Genomic DNA, 22,712 nt, shown 5'->3' with positions numbered 1-22,712 from the left:
TGGGACCTGTACTTGCAGACAACCAGTTTGTGGCCTGCTGTCAGGCTGTGTCCCAGGGAAGAAGGAGAGAAAATGAGAGCAGCGTGGGAACTATCAGGCCTGAGTAACAAACAAGATGTTGTTGCCTCCTCCTGCTCAAACAGAGCGATCTCATCCTATTGCTGTATGTTCTAAACCCAGTTCAGGTACAAATTCCCAACACACCCATTTCCCTGTCTCCCTGCAGGAACAATGGGCACATACATATAGAACCATAAAATCGAACAAGGCCCTGGGCAACACACACGGGTGAAAGCAACGGCTTCAAGTCGCAACAGATCCTCAGCAGAGAACTGCTTACAGGTGGATTCAGCACCAAAAGAAAAGTGCCTCTTTTATAAACCGGTTGCCTGTGTGTGCTTCTGTTTGTTTTCAGGGTGTGGAGCTCCTCCAGGTGAGCGAGAGAGTGTACACTGGGAAGGGTGAGCACAGTACAACGTCTTACAACACCAGGTTAAAGTCCAACAGGTTTGTTTCGATGTCACTAGCTTTCGGAGCACTGCTCCTTCCTCAGGTGAATGAAGAGGTCTGTTCCAGAAACATATATATAGACAAATTCAAAGATGCCAGACAATGCTTGGAATGCGAGCATTAGCAGGTGATTAAATCTTTACAGATCCAGAGATGGGGTAACCCCAGGTTAAAGAGGTGTGAATTGTATCAAGCCAGGACAGTTGGTAGGATTTTGCAGGCCAGATGGTGGGGGATGAATGTAATGCAACATGAATCCCAGGTCCCGGTTGAGGCCCCACGCATGTGTGCGGAACTTGGCTATAAGCTTCTGCTCGGCGATTCTGCGTTGTCGCGGGTCCTGAAGGCCGCCTTGGAGAACGCTTACCCGGAGATCAGAGGCTGAATGCCCTTGACTGCTGAAGTGTTCCCCGACTGGAAGGGAACATTCCTGCCTGGTGATTGTTGCGCGATGTCCGTTCATTCGTTGTCGCAGCGTCTGCATGGTCTCGCCAATGTACCACGCTTCGGGACATCCTTTCCTGCAGCGTATGAGGTAGACAACGTTGGCCGAGTCGCACGTGTATGTACTGCGTACCTGGTGGGTGGTGTTCTCACGTGTAATGGTGGTATCCATGTCGATTATCAGGCACGTCTTGCAGAGATTGCCATGACAGGGTTGTGTGGTGTCGTGGTCACTGTTCTGAAGGCTGGGTAGTTTGCTGCAAACAATGGTTTGTTTGAGGTTGCGCGGTTGTTTGAGGGTGTGGGGATGACCTTGGCAAGATGTTCATCTTCATCAATGACGTGTTGAAGGCTGTGAAGAAGATGACGTAGTTTCTCCGCTCCGGGGAAGTACTGGACGACGAAGGGTATTCTGTCGGTTGTGTCCCATGTTTGTCTTCTGTGGAGGTCGGTCCGGTTTTATGCTGTGGCGCGTTGGAACTGTCGATCGATGAGTCGAGTGCCATATCCCGTTCGTACGAGGGCACCTTTCAACGTCTGTAGATGTCTGTTACGCTCCTCCTCGTCTGAGCAGATCCTGTGTATACAGAGAGCTTGTCCATAGGGGATGGCTTCTTTAATGTGTTTAGGGTGGAAGCTGGAGAAGTGGAGCATCGTGAGGTTATCCGTGGGTTTGCGGTAAAGCGAAGTGCTGAGGTGACCGTCCTTGATGGAGACGAGTGTGTCCAAGAATGCAACCGATTTTGGAGAGTAGTCCATGGTGAGTCTGATGGTTGGATGGAACTTAGTGATGTCATCGTGTAGTCGTTTCAGTGATTCTTCGCCGTGGGTCCAAAGGAAAAAAATGTCATCGATGTATCTGGTGTGTAACATCGGTTGAAGGTCCTGTGCGGTGAGTAGGTCCTGTTCAAACTTGTGCATGAAGATGTTGGCGTATTGGGGTGCGAATTTGGTCCCCATGGCTGTTCCGTGCGTCTGGATGAAGAACTTGTTGTCGAAGGTGAAGACGTTGTGATCCAGAATGAAACGGATGAGTTGCAGAATTGCGTCTGGAGATTGGCAGTTGTCGGTGTTGAGTACTGAGGCTGTTGCAGCAATGCCTGGGAAGGGTGGCAGTTCTTTAGTCATTTTTTTAACGTATTGTCAACTACCAAGTTCTCCTGCTGTCGATAATGCTCGGAGACATTCCCCCAAGCGAAGCTCACACCATTACTCATAGTCCTTGCGCTGTGCGCTCAGTTGAAGATAGAAAAATGTTTATTTCTGCAGCACCTTTCATGAACTCAGGATACCGCAATGCTCTTTACTGCCAATAACGTACATCGACAGTAACAGCCCGAATTTGGAGAGCACATTTTCACAGGAAAGAGGGAGGCCGGAGAGGTTTAGGGAGGGAATTCCAGAGCTTGGGGTTTCAGGCAGCTGAAGTCACGGCCGCTAATGGCAGTGCGATGGAAATCGGGAATGCTCAAGAGGCCGGAATTGGAGGAGGGTGGTAGGGCTGGAGGAGATTCCAGAGCTAGGAAGGAGAATCATGGAATTTACAGTGCAGAAGGAGGCCAGTCGGGCCCATCGAGTCTGCACCGGCCCTTGGAAAGAGCACCCTACTGAAGCTCCCGCTTCCACCCTGTCCCCGTAACCCAATAACCCCTCCTAATCTTTTTGGACACTAAGGAACAATTGATCATGGCCAATCCACCTAACCTGCACATCTTTGGACTGTGGGAGGAAACTGGAGCACCCGGAGGAAACCCACGCACACACGGGGAGAACGTGCAGACTCCGCACAGTCACCCGAGGCCGGAATTGAACCCGTGAGGCAGTGGTGCTAACCACTGTGCTGCCCTAGGGTCGTAGGGTAAGGTGTAGCCTTGGGAGAGATTGGAAAGCAAGGATGTGAATTTCAAATTGCCAGAAGAAGGAACGATTATAGGACAGTGACCACATGCTATCTTTTAAAAAATAAATTTAGAGTACCCAATTCATTTTTCCAATTAAGGGGCAATTTAGTGTGGCCAATCCACCCAACCTGCACATCTTTGGGTTGTGGGGGCGAAACCCACGCAAACACGGGGAGAATGTGCAAACTCCACACGGACAGTGATCCAGAGCCGGGATCGAACCTGGGACCTCGGCACAGTGAGGCAGCAGTGCTAACCACTGCACCCAATGAGTTAACAAGGTTTATTCCTCATTTGCAATAGGCTTCATAGAACATAGAACGGTCCAGCACAGTACAGGCCCTTCGGCCCACGATGTTGTGCCGAACTAGTCTGAAATTAAGATCAAATCAACCTCCTCCCAATCATTCTAGTGCACTGCATATGCCTATCCAATAACCGCTTGAAAGTTCCTCAAGTGTCCGACTCCACTACCATAGCTGGGAGTGCGTTCCACGCCCCAACCACTCTCTGAGTAAAGAACCTACCTCTGACATCCCTCCTATACCTTCCACCATGAACCTTATAGTTATGCCCCCTTGTAACAGCTACATCCACCCGAGGAAATAGTCTTTGAACGTCCACTCTATCTATCCCCGTCATTATCTTATAAACCTCTATTAAGTCACCCCTCATCCTCCTCCGCTCCAAAGAGAAAAGCCCTAGCTCCCTCAACCTTTCCTCATAAGACCTATCCTGCAATCCAGGCAGCATCCTGGTAAATCTCCTTTGCACCCTTTCCAATGCTTCCACATCCTTCCTATAGTGAGGTGACCAGGACTGCACACAATACTCCAAATGTGGTCTCACCAGGGTCATATATAGTTGCAGCATAACCCCGCGGCTCTTAAACTCAATCCCCCTGTTAATAAACGCTAACACACTATGAGCTTTCTTCACGGCTCTATCCACTTGGGTGGCAACTTTCAGAGATCTGTGGACATGAACTCCAAGATCTCTCTGATCCTCCACATTCCTCAGAACCCTGCCGTTGACCCTGTAGTCCACATTCAAATTTGTCCGACCAAAATGAATCACCTCACACTTATCAGGGTTAAACTCCATCTGCCACTTTTCGGCCCAGCTCTGCATCCTATCAATGTCTCTTTGCAGCCTACAACAGCCCTCCACCTCATCCACTACTCCACCAATCTTGGTGTCATCAGCAAATTTACTGACCCACCCTTCAGCCCCCTCCTCCAAGTCATTGATAAAAATCACAAATAGCAGAGGACCCAGCACTGATCCCTGTGGTACACCGCTGGTAACTGGTCTCCAGTCTGAAAATTTTCCATCCACCACCACCCTCTGTCTTCTATGTGATAGCCAGTTACTTATCCAATTGGCCAAACCCACGGCCGAGTGCAAATATTGTAGAATCCATCGGAAGAGATGCAGGAATGCACGGTAGGATAGGAAATGAATAAAGGTTTATTGTGGTGTACACAAAGCTACAACTCCTCTCCCTGAATGGTCACCCACATTGACCTGCACCCAGGCCGGGGGTTTTATACGGAGAGGTTTCCCCCTCGTGAAGGGAAAACCCTGCCCCCAATTACCGGGAGAGTTCAAACTCTGAGGTACAAAGGGGGAATCGTATAGCGCTTGGTCCCCAAGGGGGTCATAACAAATATCTCCTTCGAAAAACAGCACATCTGACAGTGCAGCACTCCCTCAGTACTCCACTGGAACGCCAGCCTACTTGAGATGCTCAAGTGCTTTATGTGGTAGGGTTCAAACCCACAAACCTTTGACCCAGGAAGCAAGAGTGAATCAAGGCCGCCACTCCAAAGCGATAAAGGGCTTCAGCAAATGTTCATTTTCACACGCGGTCACTCTCACTTTGAACGATATGTTTGTTTTCAGTTCGTTCAAGACCCTGGGGATGTTCGAGGCCTCGGGTAACGCTGGGGACTCCCTAATCGGTGTCGTTCTGTGCCCTGCGAGGTAATGCATTCCCCAACAGAGCATTCGGGAATCTTAAATAGGACCTGCTGCAGATTATTGTCCTGGTCTTTCTGAATTCCCCAGCAGTGTTGATGTCTTGGTGAAGTTTAAGACAATGTCCACCAGGGGGAGCACTTTCACAGGTTTTACAGAGTTACTCAAAATCCTTCCCGAGCCACATGTCGTCTCTGGTCTTCCTCACAAGTCTATCCTTATTCTTGACATTCTACCTCTCAACCAGAAGCTCTGATCAGCTTCCATTCAGCTCCTGTCTCCTCCACTTGCCAGCTGCCTGGCTGACACCATGATTTCCAGAGCCCACTGATTCTTCCAACTTCACATTGACAGAACCAAAACAATCCACACTCAACTCCCACTGGCACCAAGGTAATAATCACCGATTGGTTAGAGTGCAAGAGGAGGCCATTCAGCCCATCGAGCCTGCTCCCTGAACGAACAATTCACTAATGTAACATCTCGTGTCTCTGTCCCTCCCTCAGCCCATCTGCCGTGGAAATACGCATCTGTGATTTTCATCCAATCGCAGTATCCAATGCCCGCTCAGAAGGAGGCCATTCGGCCCATCGTCCTGTCCTGGTTGTCTGAAGGAGCAATTCACCGAATGCCACTCCCCTGTCTTTTCCCTGTGGCCTGAAAGTTTGTCCCCTTCAGCTAATCCAATTCCCTTTGGAAAGTCTTGATTGATCCTGCCTCCACCACACTCTCAGACAGTGCATCCCAGATCCTAAACACTCGCTGTGTGTATCTGCCTCCACCACACTCACAGACAGTGCATCCCAGATCCTAAACACTCGCTGTGTGTATCTGCCTCCACCACACTCACAGACAGTGCATCCCAGATCCTAACCACTCGCTGTGTGAACCTGCCTCCACCGCACTCTCAGACAGTGCATTCCAGATCCTAACCACTCACTGTGTGTATCTGCCTCCACCACACTCTCAGACAGTGCATCCCAGATCCTAACCACTCACTGTGTGAACCTGCCTCCACCACACTCTCAGACAGTGCATCCCAGATCCTAACCACTCGCTGTGTGAACCTGCCTCCACCACACTCACAGACAGTGTATCCCAGATCCTAACCACTCGCTGTGTGAACCTGCCTCCACCACACTCACAGACAGAACATCCCAGATCCTAACCACTCGCTGTGTGAACCTGCCTCCACCACACTCACAGACAGAACATCCCAGACCCTAACCACTCGCTGTGTGAACCTGCCTCCACCGCACTCTCAGACAGTGCATTCCAGATCCTAACCACTCGCTGTGTGTATCTGCCTCCACCACACTCTCAGACAGTGCATCCCAGACCCTAACCACTCGCTGTGTGAACCTGCCTCCACCACACTCCCAGACAGTGCACTCCAGATCCTAACCACTCGCTGTGTGAACCTGCCTCCACCACACTCTCAGACAGTGCATCCCAGATCCTAACCACTCACTGTGTGAACCTGCCTCCACCACACTCTCAGACAGTGCATCCCAGATCCTAACCACTCACTGTGTGAACCTGCCTCCACCACACTCTCAGACAGTGCATCCCAGATCCTAACCACTCGCTGTGTGAACCTGCCTCCACCACACTCTCAGACAGTGCATCCCAGATCCTAACCACTCGCTGTGTGAATCTGCCTCCACCACACTCTCAGACAGTGCATCCCAGATCCTAACCACTCGCTGTGTGAATCTGCCTCCACCACACTCACAGACAGTGCATCCCAGATCCTAACCACTCGCTGTGTGAACCTGCCTCCACCACACTCACAGACCGAACATCCCAGATCCTAACCACTCGCTGTGTGAACCTGCCTCCACCACACTCTCAGACAGTGCGTCCCAGATCCTAACCACTCGCTGTGTGAACCTGCCTCCACCACACTCTCAGACAGTGCATCCCAGATCCTAACCACTCGCTGTGTGAACCTGCCTCCACCACACTCCCAGACAGTGCATCCCAGATCCTAACCACTCACTGTGTGAACCTGCCTCCACCACACTCTCAGACAGTGCATCCCAGATCCTAACCACTCGCTGTGTGAACCTGCCTCCACCACACTCACAGACAGTGTATCCCAGATCCTAACCACTCGCTGTGTGAACCTGCCTCCACCACACTCACAGACAGAACATCCCAGATCCTAACCACTCGCTGTGTGAACCTGCCTCCACCACACTCACAGACAGTGTATCCCAGATCCTAACCACTCGCTGTGTGAACCTGCCTCCACCACACTCAGACAGAACATCCCAGATCCTAACCACTCGCTGTGTGAACCTGCCTCCACCGCACTCTCAGACAGTGCATTCCAGATCCTAACCACTCGCTGTGTGTATCTGCCTCCACCACACTCTCAGACAGTGCATCCCAGACCCTAACCACTCGCTGTGTGAACCTGCCTCCACCACACTCACAGACAGAACATCCCAGATCCTAACCACTCGCTGTGTGAACCTGCCTCCACCACACTCACAGACAGAACATCCCAGACCCTAACCACTCGCTGTGTGAACCTGCCTCCACCGCACTCTCAGACAGTGCATTCCAGATCCTAACCACTCGCTGTGTGTATCTGCCTCCACCACACTCTCAGACAGTGCATCCCAGACCCTAACCACTCGCTGTGTGAACCTGCCTCCACCACACTCCCAGACAGTGCACTCCAGATCCTAACCACTCGCTGTGTGAACCTGCCTCCACCACACTCTCAGACAGTGCATCCCAGATCCTAACCACTCACTGTGTGAACCTGCCTCCACCACACTCTCAGACAGTGCATCCCAGATCCTAAACACTCGCTGTGTGTATCTGCCTCCACCACACTCACAGACAGTGCATCCCAGATCCTAACCACTCGCTGTGTGAACCTGCCTCCACCGCACTCTCAGACAGTGCATTCCAGATCCTAACCACTCACTGTGTGTATCTGCCTCCACCACACTCTCAGACAGTGCATCCCAGATCCTAACCACTCACTGTGTGAACCTGCCTCCACCACACTCTCAGACAGTGCATCCCAGATCCTAACCACTCGCTTTGTGAATCTGTCTCCACCACACTCACAGACAGTGCATTCCAGACCCTAACCACTCACTGTGTGAACCTGCCTCCACCACACTCTCAGACAGTGCATCCCAGATCCTAACCACTCGCTGTGTGAACCTGCCTCCACCACACTCTCAGACAGTGCATCCCAGATCCTAACCACTCGCTGTGTGAACCTGCCTCCACCACACTCTCAGACAGTGCATCCCAGATCCTAACCACTCGCTGTGTGAACCTGCCTCCACCACACTCACAGACAGTGTATCCCAGATCCTAACCACTCGCTGTGTGAACCTGCCTCCACCACACTCACAGACAGAACATCCCAGATCCTAACCACTCGCTGTGTGAACCTGCCTCCACCACACTCACAGACAGAACATCCCAGACCCTAACCACTCGCTGTGTGAACCTGCCTCCACCGCACTCTCAGACAGTGCATTCCAGATCCTAACCACTCGCTGTGTGTATCTGCCTCCACCACACTCTCAGACAGTGCATCCCAGACCCTAACCACTCGCTGTGTGAACCTGCCTCCACCACACTCCCAGACAGTGCACTCCAGATCCTAACCACTCGCTGTGTGAACCTGCCTCCACCACACTCTCAGACAGTGCATCCCAGATCCTAACCACTCACTGTGTGAACCTGCCTCCACCACACTCTCAGACAGTGCATCCCAGATCCTAACCACTCGCTGTGTGAACCTGCCTCCACCACACTCTCAGACAGTGCATCCCAGATCCTAACCACTCGCTGTGTGAACCTGCCTCCACCACACTCTCAGACAGTGCATCCCAGATCCTAACCACTCGCTGTGTGAATCTGCCTCCACCACACTCTCAGACAGTGCATCCCAGATCCTAACCACTCGCTGTGTGAATCTGCCTCCACCACACTCACAGACAGTGCATTCCAGATCCTAACCACTCGCTGTGTGAATCTGCCTCCACCACACTCCCAGACAGTACATTCCAGATCCTAACCACTCGCTGTGTGAACCTGCCTCCACCACACTCTCAGACAGAACATCCCAGACCCTAACCACTCGCTGTGTGAATCTGCCTCCACCGCACTCACAGACAGTGCATCCCAGATCCTAACCACTCGCTGTGTGAACCTGCCTCCACCACACTCTCAGACAGTGCATCCCAGATCCTAACCACTCGCTGTGTGAACCTGCCTCCACCACACTCACAGACCGAACATCCCAGATCCTAACCACTCGCTGTGTGAACCTGCCTCCACCACACTCTCAGACAGTGCGTCCCAGATCCTAACCACTCGCTGTGTGAACCTGCCTCCACCACACTCTCAGACAGTGCATCCCAGATCCTAACCACTCGCTGTGTGAACCTGCCTCCACCACACTCCCAGACAGTGCATCCCAGATCCTAACCACTCACTGTGTGAACCTGCCTCCACCACACTCTCAGACAGTGCATCCCAGATCCTAACCACTCGCTGTGTGAACCTGCCTCCACCACACTCACAGACAGTGTATCCCAGATCCTAACCACTCGCTGTGTGAACCTGCCTCCACCACACTCACAGACAGAACATCCCAGATCCTAACCACTCGCTGTGTGAACCTGCCTCCACCACACTCACAGACAGTGTATCCCAGATCCTAACCACTCGCTGTGTGAACCTGCCTCCACCACACTCACAGACAGAACATCCCAGATCCTAACCACTCGCTGTGTGAACCTGCCTCCACCGCACTCTCAGACAGTGCATTCCAGATCCTAACCACTCGCTGTGTGTATCTGCCTCCACCACACTCTCAGACAGTGCATCCCAGACCCTAACCACTCGCTGTGTGAACCTGCCTCCACCACACTCACAGACAGAACATCCCAGATCCTAACCACTCGCTGTGTGAACCTGCCTCCACCACACTCACAGACAGAACATCCCAGACCCTAACCACTCGCTGTGTGAACCTGCCTCCACCGCACTCTCAGACAGTGCATTCCAGATCCTAACCACTCGCTGTGTGTATCTGCCTCCACCACACTCTCAGACAGTGCATCCCAGACCCTAACCACTCGCTGTGTGAACCTGCCTCCACCACACTCCCAGACAGTGCACTCCAGATCCTAACCACTCGCTGTGTGAACCTGCCTCCACCACACTCTCAGACAGTGCATCCCAGATCCTAACCACTCACTGTGTGAACCTGCCTCCACCACACTCTCAGACAGTGCATCCCAGATCCTAACCACTCGCTGTGTGAACCTGCCTCCACCACACTCTCAGACAGTGCATCCCAGATCCTAACCACTCGCTGTGTGAATCTGCCTCCACCACACTCCCAGACAGTACATTCCAGATCCTAACCACTCGCTGTGTGAACCTGCCTCCACCACACTCTCAGACAGAACATCCCAGAACCTAACCACTCGCTGTGTGAATCTGCCTCCACCGCACTCACAGACAGTGCATCCCAGATCCTAACCACTCGCTGTGTGAACCTGCCTCCACCACACTCTCAGACAGTGCATCCCAGATCCTAACCACTCGCTGTGTGAACCTGCCTCCACCACACTCACAGACCGAACATCCCAGATCCTAACCACTCGCTGTGTGAACCTGCCTCCACCACACTCTCAGACAGTGCATCCCAGATCCTAACCACTCGCTGTGTGAACCTGCCTCCACCACACTCCCAGACAGTGCATCCCAGATCCTAACCACTCACTGTGTGAACCTGCCTCCACCACACTCTCAGACAGTGCATCCCAGATCCTAACCACTCGCTGTGTGAACCTGCCTCCACCACACTCACAGACAGTGTATCCCAGATCCTAACCACTCGCTGTGTGAACCTGCCTCCACCACACTCACAGACAGAACATCCCAGATCCTAACCACTCGCTGTGTGAACCTGCCTCCACCACACTCACAGACAGTGTATCCCAGATCCTAACCACTCGCTGTGTGAACCTGCCTCCACCACACTCACAGACAGAACATCCCAGATCCTAACCACTCGCTGTGTGAACCTGCCTCCACCGCACTCTCAGACAGTGCATTCCAGATCCTAACCACTCGCTGTGTGTATCTGCCTCCACCACACTCTCAGACAGTGCATCCCAGACCCTAACCACTCGCTGTGTGAACCTGCCTCCACCACACTCCCAGACAGTGCACTCCAGATCCTAACCACTCGCTGTGTGAACCTGCCTCCACCACACTCTCAGACAGTGCATCCCAGATCCTAACCACTCACTGTGTGAACCTGCCTCCACCACACTCTCAGACAGTGCATCCCAGATCCTAACCACTCACTGTGTGAACCTGCCTCCACCACACTCTCAGACAGTGCATCCCAGATCCTAACCACTCGCTGTGTGTATCTGCCTCCACCACACTCTCAGACATTGCATCCCAGATCCTAACCACTCGCTGTGTGAACCTGCCTCCACCACACTCTCAGACAGTGCATCCCAGATCCTAACCACTCGCTGTGTGAATCTGCCTCCACCACACTCTCAGACAGTGCATCCCAGATCCTAACCACTCGCTGTGTGAACCTGCCTCCACCACACTCACAGACAGTACATTCCAGACCCCAAACCACTCGCTCAGTGAATCTGCCTCCACCACACTCCCAGACAGTACATTCCAGATCCTAACCACTCGCTGTGTGAACCTGCCTCCACCACACTCTCAGACAGAACATCCCAGACCCTAACCACTCGCTGTGTGAACCTGCCTCCACCACACTCTCAGACAGTGCATCCCAGATCCTAACCACTCGCTGTGTGAACCTGGCTCCACCACACTCTCAGACAGTGCATCCCAGATCCTAACCACTCGCTGTGTGAACCTGCCTCCACCACACTCTCAGACAGTGCATCCCAGATCCTAACCACTCGCTGTGTGAACCTGCCTCCACCACACTCTCAGACAGTGCATCCCAGATCCTAACCACTCGCTGTGTGAACCTGCCTCCACCACACTCACAGACAGTGTATCCCAGATCCGAACCGCTCGCTGTGTGAACCTGCCTCCACCACACTCACAGACAGAACATCCCAGACCCTAACCACTCGCTGTGTGAACCTGCCTCCACCGCACTCTCAGACAGTGCATTCCAGATCCTAACCACTCGCTGTGTGTATCTACCTCCACCACACTCTCAGACAGTGCATCCCAGACCCTAACCACTCGCTGTGTGAACCTGCCTCCACCACACTCCCAGACAGTGCACTCCAGATCCTAACCACTCGCTGTGTGAACCTGCCTCCACCACACTCTCAGACAGTGCATCCCAGATCCTAACTACTCGCTGTGTGAACCTGCCTCCACCACACTCTCAGACAGTGCATCCCAGATCCTAACCACTCGCTGTGTGAACCTGCCTCCACCGCACTCTCAGACAGTGCATCCCAGATCCTAACCACTCGCTGTGTGAATCTGCCTCCACCACACTCTCAGACAGTGCATCCCAGATCCTAACCACTCGCTGTGTGAATCTGCCTCCACCACACTCTCAGACAGTGCATCCCAGATCCTAACCACTCGCTGTGTGAACCTGCCTCCACCACACTCACAGACAGTGCATTCCAGATCCAACCCACTCGCTGTGTGAACCTGCCTCCACCACACTCACAGTCAGTGCATTCCAGATCCAACCCACTCGCTGTGTGACCCTGCCTCCACCACACTCTCAGACAGTGCATCCCAGATCCTAACCACTCGCTGTGTGAATCTGCCTCCACCACACTCACAGACAGTGCATCCCAGATCCTAACCACTCGCTGTGTGAACCTGCCTCCACCACACTCACAGACAGTACATTCCAGACCCCAAACCACTCGCTCAGTGAATCTGCCTCCACCACACTCCCAGACAGTACATTCCAGATCCTAACCACTCGCTGTGTGAACCTGCCTCCACCACACTCTCAGACAGAACATCCCAGACCCTAACCACTCGCTGTGTGAACCTGCCTCCACCACACTCTCAGACAGTGCATCCCAGATCCTAACCACTCGCTGTGTGAAACTGCCTCCACCACACTCTCAGACAGTGCATCCCAGATCCTAACCACTCGCTGTGTGAACCTGCCTCCACCACACTCACAGACAGTGTATCCCAGATCCTAACCACTCGCTGTGTGAACCTGCCTCCACCACACTCACAGACAGTGCATTCCAGATCCTAACCACTCGCTGTGTGAACCTGCCTCCACCACACTCACAGGCAGTGCATCCCAGATCCTAACCACTTGCTGTGTGAACCTGCCTCCACCACACTCACAGACAGAACATCCCAGACCCTAACCACTCGCTGTGTGAACCTGCCTCCACCACACTCTCAGACAGTGCATCCCAGATCCTAACCACTCGCTGTGTGAACCTGCCTCCACCACACTCTCAGACAGTGCATCCCAGATCCTAACCACTCGCTGTGTGAATCTGCCTCCACCACACTCTCAGACCGTGCATCCCAGATCCTAACCACTCGCTGTGTGAATCTGCCTCCACCACACTCTCAGACAGTGCATCCCAGATCCTAACCACTCGCTGTGTGAACCTGCCTCCACCACACTCACAGACAGTGCATTCCAGATCCAACCCACTCGCTGTGTGAACCTGCCTCCACCACACTCACAGTCAGTGCATTCCAGATCCAACCCACTTGCTGTGTGAATCTGCCTCCACCACACTCACAGACGGTGCATTCCAGATCCAACCCACTCGCTGTGTGAACCTGCCTCCACCACACTCACAGTCAGTGCATTCCAGATCCAACCCACTCGCTGTGTGAACCTGCCTCCACCACACTCTCAGGCTGCACATCCCAGACCCTAACCACTCGCTGTGTGGAAACCTTTTACCTCATGTTGTCATCGCTTCTTTCAATAGTCACCATCAATCAGTGCCCTGTGCCAATCCTTCCACCAATAGGAACAGTTTATCCCGATCGACTCTGTCCAGATCCCCCCATGAGTTTGAACATCTCTCTCAAATCTCGGTGCATTCCAGCCAAGACGACGGCTCCACGAGGAGTGGCCCGCCCTGAGGTTCGGGGGTGCAGAGCTTGGGATACTGCTGGATTCCATGGAGAGGTGGGTCACCCTGTTCCCCGGGGTGGGAAGGAGGCTGCCAAAGCTGGTTTAGCTCAGTGGGGTAGACAGCTGGTTTGTGATGCAGAACAAGACCAGCAGCGCGGGTTCAATCCCCGTAGCAGCTGAGAATTCTGAATTCTCCCTCTGTGACCCGAACAGGCGCCGGAATGTGGTTGGCAGTTAAGTGTCAGTCACTTTAATCTACTTTGATCTAAAAGCAGGTGGGGGAGGGGAGTCAATTCAGGACAGTTTAAAAAGAGCAACTTGTAAACTCACTCCCAGTGAGTTCTCCCAGTGAGCCAGAGAGAAGACACAGCCAGAGTGAGACAGCTAAGAGTGAGTTTGGGAATTTGAATCGAGGTGGGAATTCAAAGCTGGGTGGGGAGGAAGTGCTTTTTATCCCTGGGAAGTGACTGGTAAGTAGTGTTTCTGTTTCTCTGTTTCTTTTCATTGGTATATTTATTTATTTTGTTCTTCGTTGTTTATTTATTTATTTTTATTTTTGGGGGGTAAATTGTAATTGTTGAAGTTAACCGAAGGTTTAAGACATGGCAGGATATCTCAGACCCGTGTCTTGCTCCTCGCGTGCGATGTGGGAGCTCAGGGACACGTCCACTGTCCCTGGCTCCTTCACGTGCAAGACGTGTGTCCAGTTGCAGCTCCTGTTAGACCGCTTGACGGCTCTGGAGCTGCGGATGGACTCACTTTGGAGCATCCGCGATGCTGAGGACGTCGTGGATAGCACGTTTAGCGAGTTGGTCACACCGCAGGTGAAAGGTACTGAGGGAGATAGAAAATGGGTGACCAAAAGACAGAGCAAGAGTAGGAAGGCAGTGCAGGTGTCCTCTGCGGTCATCTCCCTGCAAAACAGATATACCGCTTTGTATACTGTTGAGGGAGATGGCTCACCAGGGGAAGGCAGCAGCAGCCAGGTTCATGGCACCGTAGCTGGCTCTGCTGCGCAGCTGGGCAGGAAGAAGAATGGCAGGGCTATAGTGATAGGGGACTCAATTGTAAGGGGAATAGACAGGCGGTTCTGCGGACGCAATCGAGACTCCAGGATGGTATGTTGCCTCCCTGGTGCAAGGGTCAAGGATGTCTCGGAGCGGCTGCAGGACATTCTGGGGGGTGGGGGGGGGGGGTGGGGGGGGGGAGAGAGAGGGTGAACAGCCAGCTGTCGTGGTGCACATAGACACCAACGATATAGGTAAAAAACGGGACGAGGTCCTACAAGCTGAACAGGAGTTAAACTAAAAAGTAGGACCTCAAAGGTAGTAATCTCAGGATTGCTACCAGTGCCATCAGCTAGTCAGAGTAGATGGTGCAAGAGGGAGGGATTCAAATTCCTGGGACATTGGAACCGGTTCTGGGGGAGGTGGGACCAGTACAAACCGGACGGTCTGCACCTGGGCAGGACTGGAACCGATGTCCTAGGGGGGCTGTTTGCTAGAGCTGTTGGGGAGAGTTTAAACTAATGTGGCAGGGGGATGGGAACCGATGCAGGAAGTTGGAAGGTAGTAAAACAGGGACAGAAACAAAAGGCAGTAAGGGTGAATGTGTTAGGCAGAGAAGCCATAGTCAAAAATCAAAAAGGGCGACAGTACAAGGTACAGTGACTGAGGGGAGCTCAGTGAATAGGACCAGGAATACTAAAAGGAATAAAATGGGAAGTAAAAACATGAATGGTAAGCGACGCGGCAGGTTGTTACATGAAGATATCGGTTCAACGACAAGGAAAATTAGGAGAAAGGGTAAGAGGAAATATAACTTAGGAGAGGTTACTGATCGAGGTGTTAAGATGTGGAACAGAGGTAAAAAAGAGGTAAGTGTACTTTACCTGAATGCTCGTAGTATTCGGAATAAGGTAAATGAGTTGATGGCGCAAATCATCGTGAATGACTATGATTTAGTGGCCATTACTGAAACATGGTTAAAGGATGGTCACGACTGGGAGTTAAATATCGGAGGGTATCAAACTATTCGGAAGGACAGAGTGGATGGTAAGGGAGGTGGTGTAGCTCTGTTATTTAAGGATGACATCTGGGCAACAGTAAGGGATGACATCGGTGCGAAGGAGGATAAGGTTGAATCCATTTGGGTGGAAATCAGGAATAGTAAGGCGAAAAAGTCACTGAAAGGAGTAGTCTATAGGCCACCAAATAGTAACATTATGGTGGGGCAGGCAATAAACAAAGAAATAACTGATGCATGTAGAAATGGTACAGCAGTAATCATGGGGGATTTTAATCTGCATGTCGATTGGTTTAACCAGGTCAGTCAAGGCAGCCTTGAGGAGGAGTTTATAGAATGTATCCGCGATAGTTTCCGAGAACAGTATGTAATGGAACCTACGAGGGAACAAGCGGTCCTAGATCAGGTCCTGTGTTATGAGACAGGATTAATTCAGGATCTCAAATTAGGGATCCTCTCGGAAGGAGCAATCACAATATGGTGGAATTTAAAATACAGATGGAGGGTGAGAAGATAAAATCAAGCACTAGTGTTTTGTGCTTAAACAAAGGAGATTACAATGGGATGAGAGACGAACTAGCTAAGGTAGACTGGGAGCAAAGACTTTATGGTGAAACAGTTGAGGAACAGTGGAGAACCTTCCAAGTGATTTTTCACAGTGCTCAGCAAAGGTTTATACCAACAAAAAGGAAGGACGGTAGAAAGAGGGAAAATCGACCGTGGATATCTAAGGAAATAAGGGAGAGTATCAAATTGAAGGAAAAAACATACAAAGTAGCAAAGATCAGTGGGAGACTAGAGGACTGGGAAATCTTTAGGGGGCAACAGAAAGCTACTAAAAAAGCTATAAAGAAGAGTAAGATAGATTATGAGAGTAAACTTGCTCAGAATATAAAAACAGATAGTGAAAGTTTCTACAAATATATAAAACAAAAAAGAGTGGCTAAGGTAAATATTGGTCCTTTAGAGGATGAGAAGGGAGATTTAATAATGGGAGATGAGGAAATGGCTGAGGAACTGAACAGGTTTTTTGGGTCGGTCTTCACAGTGGAAGACACAAATAACATGCCAGTGACTGATGGAAATGAGGCTATGACAGGTGAGGACCTTGAGAGTATTGTTATCACCAAGGAGGTAGTGATGGGCAAGCTAATGGGGCTAAAGGTAGACAAGTCTCCTGGCCCTGATGGAATGCATCCCAGAATGCTAAAAGAGATGGCTAGGGAAATTGCAAATGCACTAGTGATAATTTATCAAAATTCACTAGACTCTGGGGTGGTCCCGGTGGATTGGAAATTAGCAAACGTGACACCACTGTTTAAAAAAGGAGGTAGGCAGAAAGCGGGTAATTATAGGCCAGTGAGCTGGTCATCGAGGAGGAAATAGCGAGGCATCTGGATGGAAATTGTCCCATTGGGCAGACACAGCATGGGTTCATAAAGGGCAGTTCGTGCCTAACTAATTTAGTGGAATTTTTTGAGGACATTAACAGTGCGGTAGATAACGGGGAGCCAATGGATGTGGTATATCTGGATTTCCAGAAAGCCTTTGACAAGGAGCCACACAAAAGGTTGCTGCATAAGATAAAGATGCATGGCATTAAGGGGAAAGTAGTAGCATGGATAGAGAACATAGAACATAGAAAATACAGCACAGAACAGGCCCTTCGGCCCACGATGTTGTGCCGAACCTTTGTCCTAGATTAATCATAGATTATCATTGAATTTACAGTGCAGAAGGAGGCCATTCGGCCCCTTGAGTCTGCACCAGCTCTTGGAAAGAGCACCCTACCCAAACTCAACACCTCCACCCAACACCAAGGGCAATTTGGACATTTAGGGCAATTTATCATTGGCCAATTCACCTAACCCGCACATCTTTGGACTGTGGGAGGATACCGGAGCACCCGGAGGAAACCCACGCAGACACGGGGAGGACGTGCAGACTCAAGAGGGTTGGTTAATTAATAGAAAGCAAAGAGTGGGGATTAATGGGTGTTTCTCTGGTTGGCAATCAGTAGTTAGTGATGTCCCTCAGGGATCAGTGTTGGGCCCACAACTGTTCACAATTTACATAGATGATTTGGAGTTGGGGACCAAGGGCAATGTGTCCAAGTTTACAGATGACACTAAGATGAGTGGTAAAGCAAAAAGTGTAGAGGATACTGGAAGTCTGCAGAGGGATTTGGATAGGCTAAGTGAATGGGCTAGGGTCTGGCAGATGGAATACAATGTTGACAAATGTGAGGTTATCCATTTTGGTAGGAATAACAGCAAAAGGGATTATTATTTAAATGATAAAATATTAAAACATGCTGCTGTGCAGAGAGACCTGGGTGTGCTAGTGCATGAGTCGCAAAAAGTTGGTTTACAGGTGCAACAGGTGATTAAGAAGGCAAATGAAATTTTGTCCTTCATTGCTAGAGGGATGGAGTTCAAGACTAGGGAGGTTATGCTGCAATTGTATAAGGTGTTAGTGAGGCCACACCTGGAGTATTGTGTTCAGTTTTGGTCTCCTTACCTGAGAAAGGATGTACTGGTGCTGGAGGGTGTGCAGAGGAGATTCACTGGGTTAATCCCAGAGCTGAAGGGGTTGGATTACGAGGAGAGGTTGAGTAGACTGGGACTGTACTTGTTGGAATTTAGAAGGATGAGGGGGGATCTTATAGAAACATATAAGATTATGAAGGGAATAGATAGGATAGATGCAGGCAGGTTGTTTCCACTGGCGGGTGAAAGCAGAACTAGGGGGCATAGCCTCAAAATAAGGGGAAGTAGATTTAGGACGGAGTTTAGGAAGAACTTCTTCACCCAAAGGGTTGTGAATCTATGGAATTCCTTGCCCAGTGAAGCAGTAGAGGCTCCTTCATTAAATGTTTTTAAGATAAAGATAGATAGTTTTTTGAAGAATAAAGGGATTAAGGGTTATGGTGTTCGGGCCGGAAAGTGGAGCTGAGTCCACAAAAGATCAGCCATGATCTCATTGAATGGTGGAGCAGGCTCGAGGGGCCAGATGGCCTACTCCTGCTCCTAGTTCTTATGTTCTTATGTACCCAGGCCCCATGTCCTGCCCATCCTAGCCCTTCGCCACATCCTCCTCATTGCATGAGGCATGGTGTTAACATAGAACATACAGTGCAGAAGGAGGCCATTCGGCCCATTGAGTCTGCACTGACCCACTTAAGCCCCCACTTCCACCCTATCCCCGTAACCCAATAACCCCATCTCACCTTTTTTGTCACTAAGGGCAATTTAGCATGGCCAATCCACCTAACAGCACGTCTTTGGACTGTGGGAGGAAACCGGAGCACCCGGAGGAAACCCACGCACACACGGGATGTACAGACTCCGCACAGACAGTGACCCAAGCCGGGAATCGAACCCGGGACCCTGGAGCAGTGAAGCTACAGTGCTGGCCACTTGTGCTACTGTGTTCCTCCACTTCCCCCTCTAGGATGGCGCCCCCTCTGTTGCCCGATGTTGTGGAGGACGCAGCAGGCCACCACGATGTGGGCAGCCCTCCCAGGGCTGTACTGGAGGGCCCCTCCAGAGCGCTCCAGGCACCTGGACCGTGCCACTGTTGCACTGTACGATCACACCCCTGGTTGTGTCTGGACGTCGTTGTCGCGGGTTTCTGCGTCGGTCTGTAGCCTCCGGACAGGGGGGGTCACCCCTTTGGGTGATGAAGGGCACCCCCTCATGCACCGGTGCCCGTAGGTGGGCATGTGTCACATCGGTCACCCCCCTGGAACTGCGGCATGCCAGCGATGGCAGCGAATCCTGCTGCCTGGGCATCCTGATGGGCTAATTCCAAGCTGAAGGTGATGCATTGTGCCGCCCGGGCATACAGGGCATCTGTGATGCTTTTGTGCACGGAGGTCTGGGAGATCCCAACAGGACCCCGCTTGGTGCCTGGAAGGGCCCCCTGGCGAAAAAGTTCAGGGCGGCTTTCACCGTGATGGCCGCCGGAAGTGGGTATCCTCCGCCAATGCCCCCATGGTACCAGATATGCCATAATTCAGCAGAGATGTCACATGGTCTCTCTGCTCAGCTGCAGTCGGCAGCGGCACGCCCGGTCTGGCAAGTCCTCGTACGCCAGGCGTTGCCGGTACACACGAGTCCTGATGCGGTGCCTCCTTCCCACCTCCTCCTCGGCCTGTTCGGGGGGTCGGCTCTCCATTCGCACTGGCTGACCCCAGACCCTCTGGGTCAGGCTCCTGTTCTGCAGGTTCCACCCCGAGCAGCTCCTGCTCACGCAGCCTCAGTGCATCCCCCAGGGCTGCGACGGCCAGGTGCATGCCAACCACACCCGGCTGTGCACCGAAGTTCAGTTTCTGTACGGGGTAAAGGGCAGACATGTTAGAACGGTGAGTACTCCCGTGCCCAGCCAGGTTCACCGGCCTGCACTGCAGCCCCTGCCCCCACATGTCCCCCTCCCCCTCTTGATCCTATCCCCATTCCCTGGCCGTTCCCCCCAAACACTCTTCCCTTCGCACCACACCCCTGGCTCTGCCGATGCCAGTCACTGGGGGGCCTCCTGCCCACCTACCCTTCCCTGCCTGCATTACCCTCTGTGGCCCTTGTCCCACACCCTCCTGGGCGGTCTCTCATCGGTACCTTCCTTGAGTGGGCCGCGTGCTATCCTGCCAGCAGGTTGCAGGGGGGGCACTGTGTGCCACTGACAGGCACCATGCCTGGTGGTATGTGTGCGGGCAGGGACAGTGGACGGGGGTTGGGCACCCATTGGGACTGTAGCTGTAGTGAGCCATGGGTACGCTGTGCGATGCACTGGCTGTGCCCACCTGTCCCGGCAGGGTGGATGGGAGCGGGTGCGCAGTGGACAGGTGGAGTTTTGTGACCGCCGGTGGTCCTACAGGTAGGACTGGCTGATGGTGCCACTGGTGGGGCATCCGCCGTGGGAGGGGCAGTGTGCCGGGAGGGTGGCAATGGTCACGGTGCATGTGTCTGCCAGTCGGGATGCGCTCTGCTCACCCCCCGCCCCCCCCCCTGCAGTGGGGCAACGCCTTGGATGGCACGCTGAGCGGTGCTAACATCGGGTGGGACACTGGCTGCGCTGGACCAGGCCCATCCTGTCCAGGGGTTCCTGGGGGGGTTTCCTGGGTGGGGGAAACCCAGACACTGAAGGGAAGCAGGCAGGTGCAGCAGGCGGTAAAGAAGGCTAATGGAAAACAGCGCGGGAGATTTAAAAAGCGCGGGAGATTTAAAAAGCGCAGGAGCTGCGAGTCGGAGCGGAGATTTTAAAAGATCGTGGCCTAGTTTCGGGAGCCGTTCGGAGGAGGAGCAGTCTCTGTCAGGGAGAGAACCTGAGAACATCTAAGACACTCAGAAGGTAAGAAGTTAAGTAAGTGATTTTTACTCATTTTTACTTTTATAACTTTTTCAAATTGTGTGTGTCGGGGGGAAACTGAAGTGACATCACAGAAAAGCTGTGGCCTGAGTGGCTGGTTGGGAATCTACACTAAATTAAAAAATTAAGCATTGGTAACTAATTAAACATAATTACTTAATTATAATTTAGAGGGGTATCTAAGCCAGAGATCGGAGAGTACTATATTTAGCCTTCGCATTTATATTAGAAATCTAGTGCTAGGAAACAGATAGTTAACAGTAACTTTGAAAAATTTTGAAAAAAATATTAAAATCTTTTTTTAAAAAAACTTTTAATTTTAATTAATTGACGCAATGTCAGTTAGAGGGGTGCAGTGCTCTGACTGTGAGATGTGGCAGGTCCTGGAGGCTTCCAGCATCCCGGGTGGCTTCATCTGCAGAAAGTGCACCCAACTGGAGCTGCTCACAGACCGCATGGTTCGGTTGGAGCAGCAATTGGATGCACTTAGGAGCATGCAGGTGGCGGAAAGCGTCATAGATCACAGTTATATAAATGTGGTCACGCCCAAGGTGCAGGCAGAGAAATGGGTGACCACCAGAAAGGGCAGGCAGTCAGTGCAGGAATCCCCTGTGGTTGTCCCCCTCTCGAACAGGTATACCCCTTTGGATACTGTCGGGGGGGATAGCCTATCAGGGGAAAACAGCAGCAGCCAGAGCAGTGGCACCACGGCTTGCTCTGATGTTCAGAAGGGAGGGTCAAAGCGCAGAAGAGCAATAGTAATAGGGGACTCTATAGTCAGGGGCACAGATAGGCACTTCTGTGGACGTGAAAGAGACTCCAGGATGGTATGTTGCCTCCCTAGTGCCAGGGTCCAGGATGTCTCCGAATGGGTAGAGGGCATCCTGAAGGGGGAGGGCAAACAGGCAGAGGTTGTTGTACATATTGGTACCAACGATATAGGCAGGAAGGGGCATGAGGTCCTGCAGCAGGAGTTCAGGGAGCTAGGCAGAAAGTTAAAAGACAGGACCTCTAGGGTTGTAATCTCGGGATTACTCCCTGTGCCACGTGCCAGTGAGGCTAGAAATAGGAAGATAGAGCAGCTAAACAGGTGGCTAAACAGCTGGTGTAGGAGGGAGTGTTTCCGTTATCTGGACCACTGGGAGCTCTTCCGGGGCAGGTGTGACCGATATAAGAAGGACGGGTTGCATCTAAACCGGAGAGGCATACATATCCTGGCCGCAAGGTTTGCTAGTGTCACACGGGAGGGTTTAAACTAGTATGGCAGGGGGGTGGGCACGGGAGCAATAGGTCAGAAGGTGAGAGCATTGAGGGAGAACTAGGGAATAGGGATAGTGGGGCTCTGAGGCAGAGCAGACAGGGAGAAGTTGCTGAACACAGCGGGT

This window comes from Scyliorhinus torazame, chromosome X, assembly GCF_047496885.1.
Source record: "Scyliorhinus torazame isolate Kashiwa2021f chromosome X, sScyTor2.1, whole genome shotgun sequence".
Classification (NCBI taxonomy): domain Eukaryota; kingdom Metazoa; phylum Chordata; class Chondrichthyes; order Carcharhiniformes; family Scyliorhinidae; genus Scyliorhinus; species Scyliorhinus torazame.
The sequence above is the reverse complement of the archived record's forward strand: the minus strand, read 5'-3'. Positions refer to the sequence as shown.